Raw genomic sequence first — 11454 nt, forward strand, 5'->3', positions numbered from 1 at the left:
ACAGGTTCTGAGACTATTTGAACAATTACCTATGAGGAATAAAAACAAGAGCCTACGGGTTTCGTTTTGTTATAGAAGCTGTACAAACATCTAGTCCTCTGCGGCTGGTATGATGCACGTTGAGCGTCAAATCCTGGATTGACAGGCATGTTGAAATGACGGCTCGTTCAGTCATGATGCCGTTAACCGCCCTAAATAAGTCTGCCCCGGCAAAATGAAATTAAATCAAGCCCTGTTCGCTTCTTATTATTTCACTTAATTGCACCTAAATATGTATATTTAGTTAGTTAGTTAGTTTTTGCGTCAGCTAATTTTGTTTACATACCGTGCATCTGGCACTCACGTAAACCTTTTTCTTCGGAGGGGGGTGGGGGGGGGGGGGGAGTAGGGAGTAGGGAGTAGTGTATTTTGGTGCAGCAACATGTTGATGCCATTTGCACACGATTGTCCATTGCATTATTATAGGAGCTACTGCGGTCTCCTGAGGCAGTTGGCCCATACGTTTTCACTCAGGCGAAATGTTTGCTAGCAATTCATTTTACAATATTTGTTTATTAAATTTTTCTAACGTACATAGCGCGTCAAAGACGCACCAATCACTGACGCATCCACGTGTCAGGCAAATGCCACTTCATGTGATTTGGGGCTGGTTTCCTGCGCCATGTAGCGACCGAAGCTTTCAGTTGTATAGGGAACGTTCGGCCGATGGTATGCAATCTTGCCAGAACGTGACAAAAGCGTCCAATTCCCTTGGTAGCTCTGTGTGGTCAAGCACGAATTCCATTTACAGTAAGGGACAAAACGAGTAGGAAGATGTTAGGTTATACTATCACTCGAGTCAGAAATATCAGCTGCGCATATTTATTACCTAGCATATCAACATAGCTATATCAGTTTCAATACAAATCATTGTGTGCATGTTTTTCGTATTGTTCTAACGATTTGTGTGGGGGTTTATTTTCTTGTGCAAAACACTCTTGGACATTATTAACATAAATTTAAGCGCAATTTGGATTTTGTTATCTTCAAATAAAGCGAGAAACAAATCAGTGTAAGCCATAGACTGCGATGGAATTCGCGTTAGCAAACGATTAGAAAATATAAGCTAATTCGTGTATGACATTGAACAGATGATCCCATTGTGTGTATGTAATGTAAAGGTGGCATTCCTATCTCCATTGACACTCTGCAGCGTTAACTTGTAACGTGATTGAATGTCTGGCCGCCATAACTCACACAATGGAAGATTTCCGCAATGTAATCAAATGTAATGTTTAAATCTGTGTTAAGTGCCAAGCTAAAGCTTGTTTCATTCATATTTTACATATGATTGTATTTCAGTAGACAGAATGCGAGTTGCATACATTAATTGTTGCTAGGCAAAACAAACATTATGGTTCGTCCTACCTAACAACACGAAATGTATGCAATTCACATTCTAACTATTACAATACTATTACAGGTATTACAAATCTAATAATTTTGAAGAGGCATAATACAAAGATTTATGCATTGAATTTGATTACATTACAAAAATTACTTAGTCCTACGTGATGAGATATAATTGATCTTGAAGTCGGTATTGGAATACAAATGTCTATTCTCGCCGTCGCTTCTTTCTACTTTAATTATTGATCTTGTGCTAATCTTCTTGTTATCTTTACCGTCATTTTGATGTCATTTGTATATATTCTAAATTTGTATTTTATGTATACTTAAACTTGCTTTTAGTGTGAACAATTCAGCCATTGCCTGCTAATCATATTGTATGTTGTACCATGAATAACAGTTTGTAAAATAATAATTTACAGTTTAGTTTTCATAGTCCTTATAAAAAGAATGGGCTGGAATTTAGATATACTGTATTGCGCAATAATTGTTGTGCAGTTAGAGAGATGTGGTGATACACAGAAAGTGTTAAAGGGATATAGAGTGTACAAATACCGCAACAACTATTACTTAAATGTTACGGTGTTTGCGAAGGAGGTAATCAAGACCGGAAATGGGCGGTTTTGCCTAACCATTGTGATGCACACTATCCCTCCGTCCTTTGGTTCCTACTGAATTGCGCGTAATATCACGTATATCTAACTAGCGACCGTGCAGAGAGGCGACGAAAGCAATCGAAATGTTAACTGGCAGAGTTAACGTGTTAATGCGATAGCTGACGTTGCGTGAATGTTTCGAGTCAACATATGTCATTAGAAAGACTTTCTCTCCTACCGATCCCTCGCTTTGAATGTTAACGACGTGATTTTATTCCCAAAGTGAGGCTTTTGCTGAGCGTGGCTGGTGACCTATAACAAATGGCATGTGCCTAGAGACTTTAAAACGTTTTCTAGAAAAACTGTCCGCGAGACAATTGTGTAGTCTGTTGTTAAGCCCCACTCGGTAGTGGGAAGGATTTTGTGTAATTAAAGAACCTTTCTTTGTATGTTTCACTCTGAACAAATGTTGGAAAATTACATCAAACGTTGCGTTTTGGGATCTTTTTCCCTTTGGTTAAACAAATTATTCCATTGAAAATACGACTTTGAAGAAATGTCACGTAGATTGCATTTGATTATATTGTCGTAAAACGAACGTAGACAAAAACGCAAGGTCAAATCAATGTTGATTAGTTAAACAATTTTCCCCGATTTCTACCAAAACAAAACCACACAATCACAATGGAATTATAATATCATCAAAAAGTTGTCGAAGTGTCGGGTCTAGCTAATTCGTTACGCAGACTGTGGATCACAAGGTTCGCGGTTCGACATTAATGTACGTTTGCCATTCTCCACCCAGATGAAGTAAATGGGCACACGGTAGGAAGACCCTCCTTGCTCGAGACTGAAGTGTCAAATGAAACATTTCCGTAATTTTATCAAATTTATGGCAAAGATCCTTGTTTAATAAGTTGCATTTTACAATTGAAATATTTTATTTTCCTGTTACAAATAATCATATAGCACTTCACACTATGGCTATTGAAATAAAGTAATTTGAAACAGAACAATTAAAAACTTTGTAACATAGTACTTAATCAAGAGTTATGCATTCAATTTAGTTACATTTCGAAAATGGCTTACTAGAGCCTGCACCTGGAGACTAGCACATGCTCGACAGGAAGGAGTAGCCAGCAATGCAAATAACGACTGGTTTGAGACTAGATGCTCTCGATGTAAATATGTGAATGGAGCGTGACGTGACATTTCTCAACGAAATGCTATCTGACCGATCTATGCATGTTAGATTGACTCGCCAAACCTAGTTTGGCAGCCATTAGGAGGCTGCTTCAAAGTAGCTCTTTTTTAAAGAAAAGACCGGAAATGACGTTTGATGTGAACTTTGCGCAGCGATACGCACAAAGTCTACCGGGGTTACCTTGAGTATAGATGCTAAAGTTGTTTCGTTCTCCCACTCTGAAGTAAACTGTCATAATGTCACTATCAAAGGTTGCTTACGTAGGATCTAGAATGAGGCGGGAATATTGACGTTCTGAATTAAGTAAGTTTTACTGAATTGCACCAAGTATATTGAAGTTCATGAAGCACTGATTTAAGAACAGGATGTACGCTACCATATGGAAAGCAGATTATGGCATAATGAAGGCTCTATACAATCTTCGGAAAAATGGAAAGCGTTTTTCTTTATTATTCAATGATGAACAAATAAGAAGAATTGCTATCTTTTTCATCCCGTCCGTCTTCCGGGAGCATCAAAATGTTCCTTTAGGCAAAAGTAACACATACAAGATCGATTACATTAAGTTCCACACATGTTCACGGTTCCACCTGCAAAAAATAGATCACGTGACGTTGTATTAGTTTGTAATTGGCAGAAGAGAATCTTCACAATCATTGCATACGTTTAACATAGACAGACGGCAATCGCATAAAGATAGACAAATGTATTTTTTAATAGATCATATTCTACAAAATGTTCGCTTTAACTTTGTCAAGTTTTACCTAAAACAAGAATGTCCCCTATTCATTAAAGCAATATACTAACTTATTGGCGGTACGCAAATTCAAGAATGATATTCACATATTATGTTACTTTTTCAACTGCTACATGTAATTGTTCATGCTCTCATTTTAAATGGTTTTTGTTTCTTCGATTCTGTTTCCCTGTATGATTTATTACAAGTATTACTCTATGTGTTACTGTATAAGTAATTATATTTATGACCCTGCCTCTTGTCAATTGATTGGTTAAAATTTATATTTTTCTGGCAGAGAACCTGGTAATTCAATGTAACTTTTTTTGATTACCATCTACTTAAAACAAATGACTTTGAAGCCACGGATTTGATTTGTATGACAAGCCCCTTTCTGCTAGAACAATTCCAACTTTAAATATATTAAAGATTCATCTGAAAATGAAATCATTGATGTTAAAACAAATTCAAATGCACTAAACCGATATGGAGATTGATCAGTTTAATCAACATATCATAAGAAACCTAATACTTTACAATGTTTCACCATTACGTTTTATTTTTGACTTATTAATTTATACCGGAGTCGTTCCATTCAAATTGAAAATTACCTGTCCATAAATGCAAACATGTATACTTCCAAGTTTTTCAATAATCTTTGAAAGACTTATCTAATGAGACTAACTGTGCACACAAAGAGAGAGCTAACTGAGAAGCTCTTCTCCTAAGTGTGTGACATTTACCATCATTGCGAACCAACGTTAAGCATCCATCGCTTGTCTTCCCCCCAGGAGTCAGTAGACTATATAGTCCTCGTTTAGACTGCTATAATTCATGGTCCAGTTACACGAAAATCGTCTACCTATACTATAGTTCATGAAACTTCCCCTTATGAATTTCGTATTAAAGTCGTAATGTAGCAAGTTTGGGCTGCGTTTCTAACATAAAATCGATACAGAAACAGGGTCATGTTTTAATATCATCGTCAGATGGGACGGAAATCGTATAACTGGACGGAGCATATTTTCATTGCGCACTGAAGAATGGCCAATTTCATGTCAAATAACCTTTTCATTTTGGTTGACTCATATGAGGTTTCCTAATACTTTGTTGTGAACCAGTCACTACGCGTCTTTCGATAAACACTAATTATTAATACACTGTTACCCATAACGTTGGAATATTGTTTTCTTCCCTGTTTTGATGAAATGATTTTGCCAATATGATTTATTCTCACTACAACTGAGAATTAATTTTTGAATCTTCTCTATGAATCCTAAGATTTCCCAATTGCGTTCTGAGAAGTCATACACTTTTTTTTATTAAAAAAAAATTATTCATGAAAAGAGTTAAACAAAACATTAATAAATTTGTTAGACAACGGTGTACACGACTTCTCTTTTCACCAGTTTCATATAAATGTTGTCTAGTCTGAACGGTCTTTAGTCGTGGCATTTAGCTATCCCATTGGATTCACGGTAAGGTTTTCTGACGTAGAGAACGTTCTAGAACTAAGATATGGTTTATTGCTGTTGATGCCTATGAATAATAGATCATTGCATCTTTAGATCAATCATTCATTTTGCTAGGGGTTCGCAAGTTGAATAATAACATTTTACCCTCTCTCCTGGCTACATGCAACGGGTGTAATGTTTAACTGTCAGTAAGTAGATTCCTAAATGTCTGACAAATACAATTGATCTGCATAGGACTATATTTCAATCAGGTAGCTCATATCTTGTTTAAAAGTTGATTTCAATAATATCTTTGCTAGGAGATGGAAGTTTTGGAGTGATTTGAATTTGAGTTTGATGTCTAGTAGGGTATAGGAAATGAAATTGGAAGTAATTGATTTCACCAGGCATGATATTTAGTGGACATATTAATGAAGCGTTCTGAATTATCTGAAATGAGATATCCTTACCGATCAATCCATGCTTCGGAAATCATTACATTGGACCTAGATCCGGCATTCGAAATAGGCTACCAGTGGATTGTTAGTATAAACTTCGAGTCAGGACTCAGATGTCATATATCTTCCATGTATCTTATGTTTATACCTGATCCTATTTATCATGAATATGTTTTGTGTAAGGACTTACAATTTACCACAAGCCAAAAATTACAAAATGAAATGAATAGATAAGAAGGTCTTTGTATTAACAGAGTTTTGTTGAAACAATTAAGAATTACTATTCTTAATTCCTTTTAATAATCTATCCCCCTTTTTTTATCAATATGATGATATTGTTTAGGATTCGGCAAGCAAAAAAAAAAACACTGGCCGTATACAATAAATACAAAACAGAGCCGGTCGCATTATTTTAAAATGTAATCCTTTTAATCTTGTTCTAAATGATATTCATCTGAAATTATGAAGGAATTCCCTACAGTCCAGACGTTATATACACTTAAATATGATGGTCCATAAATCTTCGCAAGTTTGGCACCGTCTTAATTAAAGCCTATCTGCACTAGTTTTTTCACTTTCATTTTATTTTTGCTGGACCCCAAAAAAGAAAGAAAGTCTTATCTTGTTATTAAACAAAGCTGAGTGGGTTTTCCAGCCATTCACTATATTCTTGATATTATATGTACTGTTCGACTTTGTTGTATTACTTTTCATATCATAACTTGGAAAATTAATACCGTACCATGAGGTATTAAAATAGGTCAGTGGTTGAGCAGTGGTATCGCAACCGGTAGGAAATGGGTTCGAAACAAAGTGGATGCGCTTGTATCTTTTGGAAAGCCATTTTATCCCCTTTATCAAGTCCTTTCGGAGAGAACTTGTAGCGGTCGGTCCCCTTTATATACGTGATACAATCATAAACATGCCATCTTTGTAGTCCGGTAATAAATACCATCAACAGCCGCTAAGACGAACCGAACCATTGCATTAATAGAACGAGGAACCGAAAAGATCAATCTAGCTGTATTCTTTTTGAATAATGGTTATTATTTGTACATTTGTATGTATATACGTGTTTTTTAGACGGGAATTAAAACCAAGGCAAAAAAAAAAAAAAAACACCAAATGCCATAATCTCAAGTGGTGGGAGACTCCAACCCCTAATATAGCGACTGAAATTAATTGAATGAACCACTGCACATCAACAGAAGATCATCAATAGTAGATAGATGCTGGGTCTTCACTTCTGTGCTTTCAGCCCAGTGGCTGGTTTAGATGATCATCAACGGCTCATGTTTCCCATTTAAAAACGAAAGTGACATAGTTTTACACATTCAAAATGTTTGTTTCCCCCTTTTGAGGTGTCAACGTCTCTCTCTCTCTGTCTCTCTCTCTCATTTTCTTCTCGCCACGGATTATAAAACGAAAGAAAAGCTTAAAGGTATAGACCAGTTTTGGAAACGCCCCTCTCAAAAAATGAAATGGAAGCTTGTATTACCAATCATGTGAAAAAAAAATGTTTTTACTTGTACGCGATGATACCAATTTTGCCGGGAAACCGCCTACTAATTGATGTATTTGGTAAATTATTATATAGATCCGGACTGGATAGCTATCGCTTAGTCTCATAAACATCTTTCTGTGTACAGTGATGGTTACTTTACCAACACTGGGCCAAATTTCTTATCATTTTGATGATTCTAGAACCTTGCAGTACACACCAATACTTATATGCTAAATAATCAACTTTTCTGATCGATTCCATAACGTTTCTTTCATTATGCAATCGCATGACCAGAACTGGTCTATACCTTTAACAACTCTTGAATATTATTTTTCTCTGAAGCAAACTCTGCGACATGGATTCCACCCGGTTTTCGCCTCAGGAGTTTAGTCCTTGACACTTGATTAATAACCCTCTCCTCGAGGGGATTTACGATGATATATGATGAATGAAAGTCCAATTGCGATGACCATGATCTACGTGAATTCCCATGGTGCGTTATGGTCTATCGTGAGCCCATTTCCTGAAGCTTAGTCTCCAAATTATTCATTGTAGTACGGTTCTTGTGGCGCTTTGCCTCTCGGTGCCCGGCTGTACGCACAGAGACGACATCCTATAAGACACTGCTGCACCTATCGCTATCTTCAGTAGATAGTGTTTTAAACAAACAATACAAACAAATTATATTCTAAAAAAGGGTTCTTTAACAAAAAGCACCCCCTAGACAAAATCAATTCAGGGAACTAATCAACATTTCCCAACTAGTAACCATTCACTCAGTCGATAACCGAAACGTGCCAATAGTAAAGAAGGCGGACAGGAAGAATATATAATATTTAGTTTAATTGACTTCATTGGTATTTAGGTCCCATCTCCCAGGGATTTCCGTTGTAGTTTAATCTTTCATATCCATCTTTATCTGTCCAATATGGGCCATAATATAAACTTAACAACACTACGAGCTCCCTATGCATACTGATATGGTTGCAACGGTTAGCATAGGAATGCCGAACACAGTCAACACGGATGGTTTCACTTGAGATTGAAGCGGCTTACTTCAATTAAAGAGACACTATTAAATCAAAGTGACAGTCTTGTATGTAAGTGAATCATTCCCGGGCATAGTGTCTCATAAATCGACACCCTCGTGTCATCCGCACTCACCCGTATTAAGACAGCTTGGTCATAGAGAAGATTTATTGGGCGCGTGGTCGTATAAATACCGAACATGAAGCCAGAGGCAAGATAATAAATCCAAACTTATTTGAAAGCGCATATTGACGTTATGTCATAATGCAAAATGAGCTATATCAGACCAGTGGTTGCTTTTGATAACATTATTTGTATTTGTATTATGGTTTTTGTCATTATTATCATCATCATTATTATTATGATCTCCATTACTATCGTTATTATTATGTTTAATTCTTATTTTTTGTAGTTATTATTATAATTTTGTTATATAATTTTAATTATTATTAGTATAATCATCATCATTATCATTACTATTTTTTATCTGGAATTTTTAACAATTGATGAATAATTGATTTCGGATCTTTGCTGTGACTTGTTATATTTATATGTTATATGACATTGATTGTTGTCATGTACATTTTCTGCTTTTGTTTCAGTTAGTATTGTCTGTTGGGAGCCAGGGAAGTACAAATAAACAAATAATTCCCCTGGCTCTCAACAGAGAGGTTAAACTATATTACATTGTTATGTTATTTATGTTATTTGTACTTACTGTCTATGATATATTAATGTATTGTTATATTTATACAAATGTGAGCTGTAAAACGATTTTTTTTTATGCCTTCATTTTATTTTGTGCATGACGATAAAAAAATTCAATTCAAAATTCAAATTGTTGTCATTGGAACTCGACTGATTGTGTACAATATAACGACGTGAAACATGAGTGCTTATAAATGTATCACCTTTTGCCAGAGGGTGGGAGAGTCATCGTTTGCACGAAAAATAACTTGTTATTATCATTGAGCCAACTAGTAAGCTGACAGGACAATCATTAACAAAACATTTTTCTAATGACTGCGTTGGTATTGCACTACAATTTCCTAAAACAATTCCATGAAAGAAAATCTCCTCTATGACCCAACTTTCAACAACGCACAGTGGGCCAGGGAGGAACCAAAGTGCGCCAAAACTCATGTTTGGGGATTTACTTTTTATAAATACAGAGGAAATGTTTGGATTTCCAGGGATTTTCGCTTAAATGTTATTATCAACATTTTCTCTGATGTCTAAGCTTTAAGTTGATACCAGATTTGGCTGCCCGATTCTGCCCGTTATTATGTTAGAGCCGTTTTCCTTGCAACATTGCCCCGAAAAATGTGTTTATTTTGGTCCGCAGTGTCAGAACAAGTGTCACGCGCCCCCTCGTGCAGTGATTTATGACCACGAATCCCTCATGATTCAGCCGCGGACCTAAAAACCCCACATTTTTCGGGGCAATGTGGCAAGGGAAATCGGCTCTAACATAACAACGGGCAAGATCGGGCAGCCAAATTTGGTATCAACTTGAAGCTTAGACATCAGAAAAAATGGTGGTATTAAAATTTAAGCGGTACACCGCGGAGATCTAAACATTTCTTCTGGATTTATAAAAAACATGGATAATTAGTCCCTTTTTCAGTGAATTACCCTATAATATATCATGAAGATTGTGTTTCTATTAATTTTAACCCATTCATTCAACAAAAATGAACTATCAGGAATATGTGAGAGCAATTACATATCAATGAATTAAAAAAATCATATTGAATTGAAAGATTTATAAAAGAAGTCACTTTTGCACTAAAACTGTGAATATGTAGGATTTTGCTGTTTGAAGTAGTAAATTTATGCCCTTATTGTGCATACCGGAATTAAATATTTCACTGAGGTATTCCTTTATGTATTACCTTTCAACTGGGCAAGAAAAAAATAGAAAAAAATAAATCACCCAAACTTAGTTTTGGCGCACTTTGGTTCCTTCCTGGCCCACTGTGCGACGGTTTCACATGCATTTGTTCAACAACCAGAAGAGCTTAAATGATCGACTTGTAAAAGCATCAGTTAATGGTTACCTTCGTTTTTCTCCTTTGTTTCACTTTCTTATCCTAGTGGCTGAGTTTCACACCGCCATAGCTCGTACTCACATAGACTACTCACGCAGTTTACAGTCATTGGTAGAAACCTTCAAAGAAAAAACACTACTGGCCAAAGAGAGGTAAGCACATCTCTTTTCTATCAATATTTCAATATCCATAATGCTCCAACTTAGTACAATGTTTTTACATATGGTTCAAAGAGTCTTCTTACGTCTTCGTTTATGTAATCCTAATTGTTATATTTTGTATTATCATATCTCTTGTGATTTACATCTACATAGAAATATGTTTCTAAAGAAATGTTAACTAGGTTTTAAAAAAAATACTTATTAATTTGAAGATGTATGCAAAAATTGAAAAAAAAAACATTTAGAAAATGGTGACAACATATTCTACTTTTTAAATGTTATAGAATACTTACAGCATGTATTATTTTACCAATATTAGATACTAGTTGTTAAGTTAATTATCAGTAATTAATATGAAGATTACTAAAAGTATTGATTAATTATATTCCTGTATGTATTTGTAATTTGTAAACTGAATTATATGAGTCTCCTGACTTTTTATTTAATATGTTTTTATTTACAATAAACATCATTTTGGACAGACATGGTGCATTGTTAATGTTCACTATTATTATTAGTATTAATTTAAAAAAATGAATGTAAATGTGTTTTTTGGGGTAGAAAGAGTTCATTCTTTTATTAGACATGTATTGATCAAACTGGAAAGTCACAGGGAGGGATCGGTAAAGTTATGGGAAGAAATATACATTATATATTAATAGTAAGCCAGATTGTCATTGCCATTTCAGGAAAAAAATTGTTTTAATTACTGTACTTTGAAATAAGCATTACTCTACCTCTTGAAATTTATTTGATATTTTTTTGTTGTTATATTTATTTTCTTATTTTGGCAGATGGAAAGAATGCACAAATCTCTTCACAGTCTGGGAAAATGTTTTACATGCGTATGGTTCGGCAGCTCAAGTACGTAC

Source organism: Strongylocentrotus purpuratus, unplaced genomic scaffold (assembly GCF_000002235.5).
Source record: "Strongylocentrotus purpuratus isolate Spur 01 unplaced genomic scaffold, Spur_5.0 spur5_scaffold_20, whole genome shotgun sequence".
NCBI classification, from domain to species: Eukaryota; Metazoa; Echinodermata; class Echinoidea; order Camarodonta; family Strongylocentrotidae; genus Strongylocentrotus; species Strongylocentrotus purpuratus.